Here is a 14,961-nt window from a genome sequence, read left to right as displayed (position 1 = left end):
TTGAACACTTGTCCCACTATTTTCTAGATCCTCCTTTCTACCGAGGCACAAAATGGCTGCCAACAATTCCTGGTTTCCAAAGTTGACAACCACTTGACAGTCAATTAGCGCGTGATCGGGACGGTGCACTTAGAGTACGTGCAAGATGCACAAATCCACCGAGGCCATAGATATATATGAACATTTAATTGTAATTTTCTCAGGAACTACTTAACGGATTTACACCATTTCACCAAATTTAGTGTAATTCCGTTCAGCCGTTCGGGTTGTAGATGAAAGGTTCCTATAGAAAATTGCATATGGAAAATTGCATGGGGAAAACAAGTTTTGGGACCCCCTTTTTTCTCCACCCCCGCTTCAAATGCAATATTTTATACCCCGGGAATTTCTCCTTCCCACGTAGATACATTTTAAACAAGTACAGGAGCACGCGCTTCGTTGTAATTTTTTTTTTCGGCAGATCCATGCACCCAGCACACATTTCTCTGTTTAAAAAAAAAAAAAAGCTCTAGAGGGTCAAATTATTTCTTACCTGCCCCCTTTATACGTTTTGACCACTTATTCTACTAATTTCTAGATCCTCGCTTCTATCGAGGCACAACATGGCTGCCAACACTTCCTGGTTTCGAATGTTGACAACCACTTGACAGCCAATCAGCATTCTGCGCGTGATCGGGATGGTGCGCTTATAATCCACGAAAGATGCGCGGATCCACCGTGGCCATAGATATATATGTACTTTTAATTGTAATTTTCTCAGGAACTACTGAACAGATTTACACCATATAAGCAAAAGGCACGAGTCTGAACCAAGGACTACAACTTTGCCAAATTTGGTGTAATTCCGTTCAGCTGTTCGGGCTGTAGCCACGATGAACGGTACCTATGGAAAATTGCATGGGGAAAACACGTTTTGGGACCCCCTTTTTGTCTCAGCCCCCGCTTCACGAATCACCCCAAGACTTTCAGGATAAGAGCGGACTAGGGCGCCCCACCAGTTTAGAAAATTTCGCGAAGATTCGTCAACTGGAGCCAAAGTTATTCCAAATAGAATGTTGCGGATTTCCTAGGGAAAATAGGTCCTAACTATAACTACCTACTGGCGACTGCCAGTAGGTGTTATATACATATATATACATACCTACCTACCGGCGGTCGCCAGTATATATATATATATATATATATATATATATATATAAATATATATATATATATATATATATATATATATCTCACAAACAAAAGTACCCAGCTTGGAGAGCCAACGTACGCCGTCACCTTTCTAAAATCTGTAAGGCAATCCGGCATCGTGATCCTCAGACATACAGCGTTAAAAACACCAGCATTTCCCAACGCGTTTCGGGCGTCACTGCGCCCTTGCTCACAGGTGCTGGCGAAAGTGATTCAAAGCATACCACACCTCCTGGTTAGCTTACTTATTCCCCTCATGGGCGTGTCAAAGCAAAGTGCATGCTGGTCAGGTAAGTTTCTTGTTGGATAGTTCTCTTTATTGACATGATTGTCAAAATCACAATGAGCATTAATCACCCCAATGGGTTACTGTCACGTGGGGAATCACTTACAAGACTGTGAATGTCCTTGCAGATGAGACAACGCTCAGATATGCGCCAACTGTTTAGCTGCGCCCGGACCCGCTCGTCCGCGGGAGGGCTCTCCACGACCCAAGCAAGGCCGCAATTATGTCTCACAAACAAAAGTACCCAGCTTGGAGAGCCAACGTACGCCGTCACCTTTCTAAAATGTGTAAGGCAATCCTGCATCGTGATCCTCAGACGTACAGCGTTAAAAACACCAGCATTTCCCAACGCGTTTCGGGCGTCACTGCGCCCTTGCTCACAGGTGCTGGCGAAAGTGATTCAAAGCATACTACACCTCCTGGTCAGCTTACTTATTCCCCTCATGGGCGTGTCAAAGCAAAGTGCATGCTGGTCAGGTAAGTTTCTTGTTGGATAGTTCTCTTTATTGACATGATCGCCAAAATCACAATGAACATTAATCACCCCAATGGGTTACTGTCACGTGGGGAATCACTTACAAGACTGTGAATGTCCTTGCAGATGAGACACCGCTCCGATATGCGCCAACTGTTTAGATGCGCCCGGACCCGCTCGTCCGCGGGAGGGCTCTCCGCGACCCAGGCAAGGCCGCGATTATGTCTCACAAACAAAAGTACCCAGCTTGAAGAGCCAACGTACGCCGTCACCTTTCTAAAATGTGTAAGGCAATCCTGCATCGTGATCCTCAGACGTACAGCGTTAAAAACACCAGCATTTCACAACGCGTTTCGGGCGTCACTGCGCCCTTGCTCACAGGTGCTGGCGAAAGTGATTCAAAGCATACCACACCTCCTGGTCAGCTTACTTATTCCCCTCATGGGCGTGTCGAAGCAAAGTGCATGCTGGTCAGGTAAGTTTCTTGTTGGATAGTTCTCTTTATTGACATGATCGCCAAAATCACAATGAACATTAATCACCCCAATGGGTTACTGTCACGTGGGGAATCACTTACAAGACCGTGAATGTCCTTGCAGATGAGACAACGCTCCGATATGTGCCAACTGTTTAGCTGCGCCCGGACCCGCTCGTCCGCGGGAGGGCTCTCCGCGACCCAGGCAAGGCGAAACGCGTTGGGAAATGTTGGTGTTTTTAACACTGCACGTCTGAGGATCACGATGCCGGATTGCCTTACAGATTTTAGAAAGGTGACGGTGTACGTTGGCTCTCCAAGCTGGGTACTTTTGTTTGTGATATATATATATATATATATGTATATATATATATATATATAACAAATAAACAATAGAAGAGTGTCAAATGCTATAGGTTCAAGCACGACCACAAAAGGGGAGCAAAAACAACGGCTTCAATTTAAGACGTTTCAGTGGTTATTAGAAAGCCCTCACTCACCACCTAGTGATGACATGCTTCATCATTGGGCCCACCAAAGAGACCGAGTGTCTCTTCGGTGTGCTGCGACGCCAGATCTACTGCGGAGCGGGTTTGGTGAGTTCAGGCAGTGTTGTGCGAAAGTAAAAAAAACTAGTGAGTGTTGAATGATAAAAAACAGTCCGTAGTGTATCAAAAATAATAACTTTATTAGGATGATCACTAGGGAAAGACTTAAAATTATGTGTCTGGAAATTGCGTCCACAATTAATAGAGTGGGAATTTCTTAGGTATCGATCGACATGTTTCAGCCATGAAACGGTGTGATTTTACCTGGCATTCATCAGGACTACAGTGAAATAAACCCTGGTGGAAATGGACGCGCTAAGGCCCACCCCAACCTAGGGACGTGAAAGTCCGGTAGAGGGAAGACATAGGTGCCGAGCGGGTGCCGAACGTCGAGGGCGGTGTGCCAATTACGTTCCCACCCCCCTCCTGAGACCCATGGTGAGAATTTCGAACACCAGAAAAGTGCAGAAACGCTCAAGTCGGAAGCCTCCTAAACCAGGAGTTAGTAGGTGGAATAAATACTTCTATCTAATTATTTTTGCACTTTTTTCAACATTTTTGTTAATTTTCACTTTCACGTCCCTAGGTTGGGGTGGGCCTTAGCGCGTCCATTTCCACCAGGGTTTATTTCACTGTAGTCCTGATGAATGCCAGGTAAAATCACACCGTTTCATGGCTGAAACATGTCGACTGATACCTAAGAAATTCCCACTCTATTAATTGTGGACGCAATTTCCAGACACATAATTTTAAGTCTTTCCCTAGTGATCATCCTAATAAAGTTATTATTTTTGATACACTACGGACTGTTTTTATCATTCAGCACTCACTAGTTATTTTTACTTTCGCACAACACTGCCTGAACTCACCAAACCCGCTCCGCAGTAGATCTGGCGTCGCAGCACACCGAAGAGACACTCTGTCTCTTTGGTGGGCCCAATGATGAAGCATGTCATCACTAGGTGGTGAGTGAGGGCTTTCTAATAACCACTGAAACGTCTTAAATTGAAGCCGTTGTTTTTGCTCCCCTTTTGTGGTCGTGCTTGAACCTATAGCATTTGACACTCTTCTATTGTTTATTTGTTACTACTGGGGTCTATGAGTGTCACTCTACGCTCCCCACCTCTCCTTTTGTTTAACTATATATATATTCACTGACAAAAACCATAGGTTATACACCATATATAGTTAGGAATTAGCATTTAAAAAACCTTATTTTACTCACACAAAACCAATGAAATTCCATATATAGTTAGTTGTACTAACTATATATCACGCACCCGCAATCCACTGCTGATGATGTCACATATTACATCATTCATGACATGGTCAGTGACATCACTGATGACATCACTGATGACATCTCAAATGACATCACTGATGACATCACTGATGACATCTCAAATGACATTACTGATGACATCACTGATAAAATCATTCATGTGATAATACGATGAACCTCTTCAGACTCTAATATAACCTTAGATACACTCAGTGTAAACACAGACTCACAGATTGTCACTCATCCATGAAGTTACACACACACCTAGACAGTCATGCAAACAATCAATCACACCTCCGTTCCCTTAACTATACAGTTAAACACACCTTACTTATTCAAACATATACTAAAACATATTTACTCACTTATACAATCCTGGATACAAGTTCACAATGATCCATACAGCCACTCACACATTCACTGGCTCTTATGCACAGTTATTTATATATGTCAACTCTCACATGTACTGTATTTTACATATGTACTTAATTTGACATGTAGCACTGAGATATCTATTCACTCACCAATACAGTCATGCACACAGTCAACCGCCCATACAGCTGTTTCCAACATGCACTTTTGAATCCATACATCTATGCACAGAGTCATACACTTCCCAGCCACCCACACACACACTCAGTCTCCCATACAAATGCTTGGGCAACCAATCAATAACCTATATAGTTACTCATATAGCTACTGATCAACACATGCAGCAGTTTACAGAACAACAGACATAATGATGCACAAATTAAGACAGTTTAGTCACTAACCCATGCACTCAGTGAGACACATTTAATCACTCACTCATACATTCAGTCATGCACCTACTAAATCCTTCGTCCAGACACTTATACATCGACTCATTCATAAATATGTAAGACATATTTTAACTTTACAGAAAAATACAGTCACTGGATTTTGTCATCAGTGATGTCATCAGTGATGTCATTTGAGATGTCATCAGTGATGTCATCAGTGATGTCACTGACCATGTCATGAATGATGTAATATGTGACATCATCAGCAGTGGATTGCGGGTGCGTGATATATAGTTAGTACAACTAACTATATATGGAATTTCATTGGTTTTGTGTGAGTAAAATAAGGTTTTTTAAATGCTAATTCCTAACTATATATGGTGTATAACCTATGGTTTTTGTCAGTGAATTTTTAAGGTTTTGTAAATGCTAATTCCTAACTATATATGGTCTATAACCTATGGTTTTTTCAGTGAATTTCATTGGTTTTTTAATAGCTAATATCAAAACCTTTACAATGTATTATTCTTTAAAAAGAAAAATATTTTTTACATGTTTTTTATACAATTTTTTTTTTATTTTTTTTTGTTTCGCTCCCAGTACGCGTACCGGAAGCTAACCAAAAAAAATATTTTTAAAAAAAAAGAACAGTAAGTATAAGGTAAGCAAACAGACAGTTATGTTAAAAGAAAGACAGCTCTAGGGAGTAAACTAAGGATACTGTTACCTACAATCCACTGCTGATGATGTCACATATTACATCATTCATGACATGGTCAGTAACATCAACAGCAGTGGATTGTAGGTAACAGTATCCTTAGTTTACTCCCTATAGCTGTCTTTCTTTTAACATAACTGTCTATTTCCTTCCCTTATAGTTACTGTTCTTTTTTAAAAAACATTTTTTTGATCAGTCATAAACAGTGACATTAATAGAAACAGAGAGAGTGAACAAGAGTGAAGAACTATGGTCCTCCTCAGCCACCCTCAGAAAACCAAGGGGGTCAAGATACATCTACCGTGCCCCCTTCTACCCATTCTGAACATTATTTGCCCTCCATCTTGTATCTTGATTCGACCGAAACACAAAATGGTGGACTGCCATAACGCTGCTGGTTTGCGAACCGGGCAACTTCCCGGGAAGCGGTCCAAAAAAAAAAAAGTTGGGAAAGTAATTCACAGACACTAAGAGTAATAGAGATGGAGTGAGTGAACAAGACTGAGGAACTATGAGAACAGAGGGACTGAGAAAAAGAGTGGAAGGAGTTGAGTAAATAGGTAATAGAGAAAGGAATGAGGAAAGTAGCAAAGGCAGGAAACTGAGGATTAAAGAAGTGAAGCAGTGGATCTAATAGTAGGTGAATGTGATAGAAATGTAACGAAAAGAGTACAACTATTTACCTTGTAATTGCCGTTAAATTAATCACATTTTATTTCTATACTTTCAATCTGTGAAAGAGAGAACCAACATTTGAAAAAAATTAAAATATGTATTTAAAAATTACAAAAGACAAGGGAAAATATTGAAGGACAAATAGTTTTTCAACAACTTTGACACTGACAGAAGCTTCTGCTTCTCCAGGTCCTCTACACAATCCTAAAGATATACATTTTAAACTAACAGTATCTTGATGCAGATGAAGTGAGGCCTATCTTAAAACATGGTGCATCTTTTGCATTGCTCTTGTTTCAGAAAAGTGTCGCTTCAGTATGCCAATAACATGTCTCCTATCCAGAGATTTGTTTGAGGTGAGGCCTACTCAGAGTTCAAGATGAGATTTACACTTGTTGAAGTGTACAGAGGAGATAATATCTGTGAAAGTCTACTAATGAAGTGAGTCATGTCCACTGCACTCTTCAACAAAGTAGAAACCTCCTATGTTTCCCTGGACAGACCTAAACTTGATCTGCACAATGTGATTCGTAATGATAGGAAACACAGGTGATGTAATTGAAATATGTGCAATTTATTTTGCTCATTTCACAATCACATCACTTGTGTTTCCTTTGCTTAGGTATCTCATTGTGCAGATGTAGTCCAGCATATGAAAGAATACGTAGAAGTGCAGCACTGCATACAATAAATTTAACACTTACAGAAAACTCACCTTCTCCATGCCTCCTACACAGTTCTACATATACATCATAAATGCAAACAGTACAGAATTAATTATACATGTTAAATGGTTTATTTCTGCTGTTCTCAGAATGTATCAAAATTCACTAAAAACAGTGACTTGAAGGTATTCATCATGTAACAGCGGGGAAAAAAAAACACAATCAAAATGATTGTGTTTAAAAAACCCATACAACATCAGAAATTAAAATTCAGAACTCCTTAAAGTTAACTTACTTTCCATGACGTCCAAGGATGTCCTATGAACAGCTTACACTCTTTTGTGCTGTTATTACTTTCAGCCCGCCACTTTCTGAAAGAAAACCTCCATCGTTTTTAAAAACACGTTACATGCAATAAATGACTTCTTGCTCTCTACCACTATTTTCCACAAGGCCAAATCTAGTCAGAGATATTTATAACTCTTGGATTTCTTGTAAGCCAATCCCATCATTTGGCATTTCCGCAACTTTCAGAATTAAAATGTTGAAGATCATTTTCACAATCCTGGAATAGTAATATCTTCCCCTTCTTGCTCAGTCATGTTCTACATTTCCTATGACACTGATACTGCTTAATATGAAGCAGACTTACACTACCTCTATGAGTACTACAATTATTTAATTCTCTACATCACTTTTAATCACAAAGCAATGTAAAACAGTAGACAGCATTGCAGACTTACATTCCCTCTACTCCATGTTTTGATTGGCTGCTTCAATTAGCTTATGAAAAGAAACAGTTTTTCTGAACTCATTTAAAGTGCACATACATCTCCATGATGTCCAATCCTATGATTAGAAGTTATGTCTCTGATCTACACTTATCCTCAAGGCCAAATTGTGTAGGAGCCATTAGAACTTCTTGAAATTCCACAGATCATATCCCGAGATTATTTTCCTAAAATTTTGGTTTTAAAAACACCAGGTAAGAGTTTTTAAGGTCATACGGCAATTTTTTTTTGAAAATTAAAACAGAATCATTGCAGAATGACCAGCCATTTCTAGACTTTAAATAAGCTGTGTAATGTCCTGATGATATTGAAGGGCCGTCATGATATATAATTGCTGTAGTTACAAAAGTCCTTCCTGATATTGACAACTGCGAAGCTACAAAATTTTTTATTAAAGTTGTCAATTTTGTTCCATCAGGCCTACATCGTTGGAACATTAAAATGACGTACTGGCCATATGTTCGTATAAATAATGTGGACATCATTTCAGATTTACATTGGCTACACTCCATGTTGTGATTAGCAGCTTTTACTAGCTTATTAAAGGAGACTGATTTACTGTCTGGCAAAGTTAAATATATAAATCTTTCTGAGTCTACACTAGTAGTACTTGATACCATACAGTTCTCGCAGTCATGCTGCCATTGATAAGAAAGCCCAAACAGCTGATCTACATCTACACCTTCAGCATGTAATACATCAAGCATATACATTAAAAACTCCTGACAATCTTGCTGAATATTTTGAGAGAATTGTGTTTGGCCTGAACATCTATCTAACAGATTTCTAATTTCAGACACACTTTCTATGTTTCTTCTATCAGTGGTACATTTCTCTAACACAGAATTTAACAAACTGCAAAATCTTTGATCAGAATTGACCACAATCTCTTCTTTTACATTTTTTAGAGAAAACAAAACATTAATTACTACATTAGCATAGCAGTTGACACCAGAACTGTTTTCAAACTGAAAACCAACAACATCTTCAACAGAATCCTCTTTGTTTCTGCTTGTAATTTTAGGTTCATTCACTTTTTGTCTTTTTGCTACAACCTCCCCAGTATTGTTCTCATTTCTTCGTTTCCGGCCTACCAGACGTTTCTCAAACAAAGGAAACTGGGGCAAATGTGGCGCATACTCTCTTCTTAACCTATTGTATTCCTTAACACAATCTAGATCTGCACAAATGTTTCTGACATCACACTCAATCAAGTACAATCCCGATAAAGTTCTAACTCGTGACAATGCCACATATGCCATACCCTCCTTGAACACAGAACTGCCAATATTCACCAATGCAGTGTCTACACTTAAACCTTGCGATTTATGAATTGTCACCGCATATGCCAAGCAAACAGGGAACTGCTTACGGCGAACATATAAGTCTTTTACAAGCAAAAATCTAGCAGAACAACGAGCAATTAGCTGTACTTCCTCAATGCCATCAAATTTAATTTTTAAAAATTCAATTCCATCTCTATTTCTGTATTTCACAAAATCAACAACATTACCCATTGATCCATTTACCAGACCTCTTTCAACATGTAAATTCCTTCTTAAAATTATACGGCAGTTCAAGCACACATTCAGAGTCTTTTCAAAACCTGCAGTTTTAGATATACTCTTCTCTAATGAATCCAATTTTGTTTTCAGATTCTCAGACAAAATAATTGTTGATCCCATATGCTCTACTCTATCAATAGCTTCCACTTTCACAATCTCTTGCTTTTCTAAATGCAACATTTTGTTGTTAAATTTGGCACATTCTGCAAGAGTTGGCATCAAACATATTCCAGATTTCTTATCAGTAATTTTCTGAAAAATATTCTCAGGCACAACATCTTGTTCTGGATATAAATTTGACAGTAATCGTGCATGTAAAGCTTCTTTCCCATGCTCGGTCACTTTTCCAATTCTAACATCTTGTAGAATAGTCTTGTAAACTTCATCCTTTGCCTGACGCATATTTTCATGCAGTTCAGCATAATTGAAGTTTAACCATATATTGACGTTGCCAATGCTGCCTAGGCACTTCCTGGTATCTTCATGCGTGAGCATTTTGAACACAGGTTGCCCTTTCACTGGTGTCAGCTGCAGAAGATCTCCGAAAACAATGATGTGTTTGCCACCAAATAACACATCATACTCTGTTTTGAGAACTTCTTGCATCCTCAAATGCACAAAGGCAAGCATGACATTGGAAACCATGCTTACTTCGTCAATGATAAGAAGTTTCATTTTCCTCAAGATTCTTGAAACTTCAAAACAAGCATCTCCAGATAGCTTGTGATATTCTAATTTGTTGTCATGCTCCACTGGCAGCATCAGTAAACGATGTAAAGTAATCCCTTTAATATTATGTGCTGCCAGTCCAGTTGGAGCAGTGACAACACAAGACAGCGATGACTCTGTCCTTTCCTGCAAATAGCATGAAATTGCTTTAATGAGGAAACTTTTTCCAGTTCCCGCTTCTCCACTCACGTACAGTCGGACAGGCTTCAACGACGTACATGAGCACTCTTTCTTATCATGACTTAATCCATGATCAATTTGCATGGTAACTTCGTCATATATTTTCCTCTGCTCAACGTTGAGTTGCCTTTCCAACTCTTCTAAGTTAACCGCATCCTCTTGAGCATGTGCCATGGCTCTTTCCACCTCATTCATAGCAGTGGCAGCTTCATTTTCAATAAGAGGTCCTCCTAGTGGATCCTGACTCAATGAAGCAGAACTCTGACTGTCCTGAGAACTGTCTCTGGCAATCTCGGCTGCAATCGTTGCTTCCTGCTCAATTTCCGCATTCAACATTTCTACATATTTGGGAAAAGCAGGACATTCTATGGTCTCCTTGGCGACATTGAAAGAGTCTTCGTAACAGAGGAAATCTCCAAGCAGTTCCTCTTCTGCACGCCAAGGCTTGAAAAGTTGCAAAAGTGCTAAATAGAAAAACTCCTTTTTTTCAGGAGATTCGCCACTCAATTTTCGATGGTTTATCAAGTGGCATTTTCTTTGCTTGACCAGACATCCCTCACTTCCTATTACAGCATACACTCCTTTCTCAGTATCTTCTTTGATGTTCCTCTTGAACATGTAATTTTGCAGAACCTCATACAGACAAACATTCTCTAGGTGACTGCTTCGATTTGGATAATATGTATCCAACATGTTTGTCTTCAAAATGTCGGTACTGTTTGGCTCCTTTTCCGCCAAATACTCAATTTCCCGCACAGGTTTGAGAACTCGATTACGCGTTGCAGCAAGACCAAGACTCGCCCAAACGATACTCCTGGACTTGGCATAGAGACTTGCTGAAGACAACCGGTCAGAACATTCGTACGCTCCGATTTCTCGATGCGACAACATCTTCAGACTGAAACTGTACAACTTCTTGCTGAGGCTCTTTTCATGGGAAATGTCCTCCCACATATCCTTCAATTCTGTCTTCTCTTTTTTGGTGATGTAAGACGTCACATACCGAGCCACAGCCATACAGTTATCAGCCACAAACTGTATATCCATGTTAGCATTCCACATGGACAAAATCACCGGGTTGTAGTCGTTGATGTACTTGGACTCTTCGTTCCTCTTCAAATTGTAAGTGTTTTTAGGTGATTTCTTCATCACATTATGTCGCAGCGAAGACATCAAACTGTTTACTCTTCCTTTAGAAATCACCGGTCGTGGAAAGCCGAAACGACATTTGGTGTAGAACTTGTCTTTGTTTCGGAATTTACGACGGCAGTACTTTCCACATCGATGGCTTTGGAAACGCAGAACTTTTTCTCTTAGGCTTTTCTTCTCCTTTGCGTTTGGAACAGCACACATAGAATACTGTTGGATGAAACTCATCACTGAGTCTTCTGGATCCGTTCCAAATTTAGGTGCATCCTTGATCCACAGCAACATATGTATATGAGGAGCACCTCTTGCTTGGTACTCCTTTCTCCAGAAGAAATCCAACACCTCTCCAAGAGGTGGATTCTTCTTATTCATGATGAAAGACATCATAGCTTCAAATCTATGATTGAAGTACCTACATACATTGACTGGATCCAAAGAGCACAGTTCTCCGGGTGTCTTGAATTCGATGTTTTCTACGTTAGCATTTGCCTCTCGTAGAAATTGAAGTAAGTCTTCCCAGCCATACTCGGCACAACTCAGAGTGAGGAACCATGTGGGAGTACCTAAGTTCCTCAGCATACATTTTAAATCACCATGACGACGGTACCAGTACTCATTAGTACCACGCTGACACGCCATGAGATTAATCAGGTGAGAATCCAAAATACTATCTTGGACATTCACTTTATCCATAAAATCACTTGCCGAGATGTTTTGCATGTGTATACCACTTTTCAAGATGTGGTTCACTGCATATGACAGTCCAGACAGATCGCTTTCAAACAGGAGATGAAACAAATAAGGAATGCATTGTCGAAACCTAGCATCTCCTGCATACAATCGCAAAGTCCGGTATTCAGAAGCAGGAATTTGATGAGGTCGCTCATCATATCTTCCTCCCTGACCTGTTGGAAAAAGCTGTGGGAAACACCGAGCTTCCAAACTTTCCTCCCAAACACTAATGGGACTCCCTTTGGCTTGTTTCATTTGAAACAACTCAATAGCATTCCCCATGACTTCCTTTGAATGCAAAGGATGAACACTATAATGTTCATATATTTCCTCACTAGTAGAGGGTTCTACTTTCTCAATTTGACCAGCACACAAATCGCTATCCTCTTCCTCACTTACTTCCTCTTCTGCAACATATACATTCTTATAGTATTTATTATTTTTTTTCAAATACAATGTTGCCTTTTTAACTTTCCTAACATCTACTAAATCTTGCCATATTTTCTTATTCTTTGTCGGAACCCCATTAACTAAGATAACCAGAGGTTCCTCTTCCACTTTTTCTACTCCAATTGTGTTAATGTTTTTCTTGAAATCTAGAGGCAAATAAACAACTCTTCCCTTTAATCCTCTCTGTAAATCTGATGGAGGCAATTTCCCTGTCTTTGGCTCCATTCTTACAATAGCCTGAAAGGGATGGATACTTTGAATCAAAATAGATTCATAAGTATTTAAGTCCTTCAATTCAGAAGGAATCTCAACCAATTCCAGATTATTATGAACTGCTCTAGCAGGCATCTGGTTTTGTTTTAATTTGTTACAACAATAAGTACACACACGTTGATCCAATCCCAAATCAAAACAATTTTCTACCATCAAGTATGTTGCAAAATCCTTCCATTCACTATTATTTTCCCTTTCACTTTTTGCATATAAATCCACTAACTTAGTCTGATTCTTATAATAAGTGCGTCTACAACACACACAAGTGATATTAGGCCTCTCACTTGATTTCATGTCAAACGTCGCAATTTCCCTCTGGAAATTATCTGTACTGGAAACATGTACACTATCTTCCAAATGACCCTCTACTTCTTGCTCAATTTCAACATTCTCCTCTTTACTTCCAAAGTAACAAAACTCAATTTCTTCACATATATTCTTCACATCTATTTCAGAACCATGCAAAAGAGCAGCGCATAATTGTTTCAGCATAATTGCTGGACTCTTAGCATAATACAACAGTCTAACTAACTTCCTCACTTTGTTATGATGCACTGCTAGCATCCTGAAATGATGAAAAACACTCTGGCATACTCTCCTGGAAAGACAAGCCAGTGAATGACCATGCAAACCTGTCACTTCTCTCACTCTGCAAGGATCTAATTCTTGCAACAACCTTATTTTCTGCTTCAAACTTTTCTTGTTAAATGTCCGTACAAAATCACAAAGCAAATTGATGGAATCCTGTCGCACACTGCAAATACTACTACACTTCCAGGTGTACACAGGACCCTTAGCACGTCTTCCTAAAACCTCATTACCTAACAACTCTTCTGCCTCTGTTGTCACAAGTTTTTCTTTTTCAACTGGACAACCATCTTTCACTTCATAAGCACGACCACTGATGTCAACTGCATGCACCAAATCATTATCCTGGAAATAACTCTCTTCATTAAAAAATGCCTCACAGCTTGAACTATGTATCCATTCTCCAGAAAAAACTTCACAAAAATTACTACGATTAACTATTCTCTTCCATCTACTATTTCTTTTGAAATCAAAAATTGCCTTGTTTAGCTTCCTAATTCTATTGATTATCAAAATAAATAACTTACGTTTAATTTCAAAAGCCTGATCAATAACTTTCTCAACTTTTTTTTTTCTCCTATAAAAAACTAATTTCTGTTGACCTTTCTTAATATTTTTTAACAAATTGCCAATTATCCTGTTACGGAACATTCGTTTACGAATCTCCCTAAACTGTTGTTTCCTTCTACTATCATGCACAGATTTATCTCTTGCTCTAGCAGTAACATTTTCATTTGTCCTTTTCTTTCCATTTGATTTACTTCTCATGTTATGGATTGAAACATTTTCTGTACTAATATTTTTTTTATTAGAAATATTTCTTATGAAATATTTAGAGCTCTTACCCGGTGCTTTCTTCATGGCTTGAGAAATCTTTTTGTTAGAGGACTGCTGCGTTTTTTTTTTCTCCTGCTGTCTTTGACGTTTTGCAGCCTTTATCTCTCTTATTTTTGTAGGCATATTGAAATCTTGAAATGATCTGCAGTTGAATCTGAGGAAAAATATAATAAAAAATGTTATTAAACATTATTATCAAACAGTAAATCAGTAATAGTGATCAAAAACATAACACACTACTTGACATTTTAATTTGAAGATTTTTTAGTCATTGCCATTTTTACAATACAGAAATACCAGAAAAGAAATTACATTTATATTTATGTTACCTATGCTATTTTATATGTGAATCTGATCTAATTTTATGAGCATATTTTAATATTTTATTGAAGACACTACACATAACCTGTTTTTGAAGGTGTCTTTATTTTTAAATTAAACGGTTTACCTTTTTACTTTTTATTGATTATAAATTTTAAAAATAAATGTTTATAATTCCAAAGGCTCAAGCAGGTCAGCTTCCCATCCTATATCATATAATTCGGACAAATCTGCATCCTCATCACGCTCTTCTTCATCCTCAGGATTTAA

This window comes from Lissotriton helveticus, chromosome 3_1, assembly GCF_964261635.1.
Source record: "Lissotriton helveticus chromosome 3_1, aLisHel1.1, whole genome shotgun sequence".
Taxonomy (NCBI): domain Eukaryota; kingdom Metazoa; phylum Chordata; class Amphibia; order Caudata; family Salamandridae; genus Lissotriton; species Lissotriton helveticus.
The sequence above is the reverse complement of the archived record's forward strand: the minus strand, read 5'-3'. Positions refer to the sequence as shown.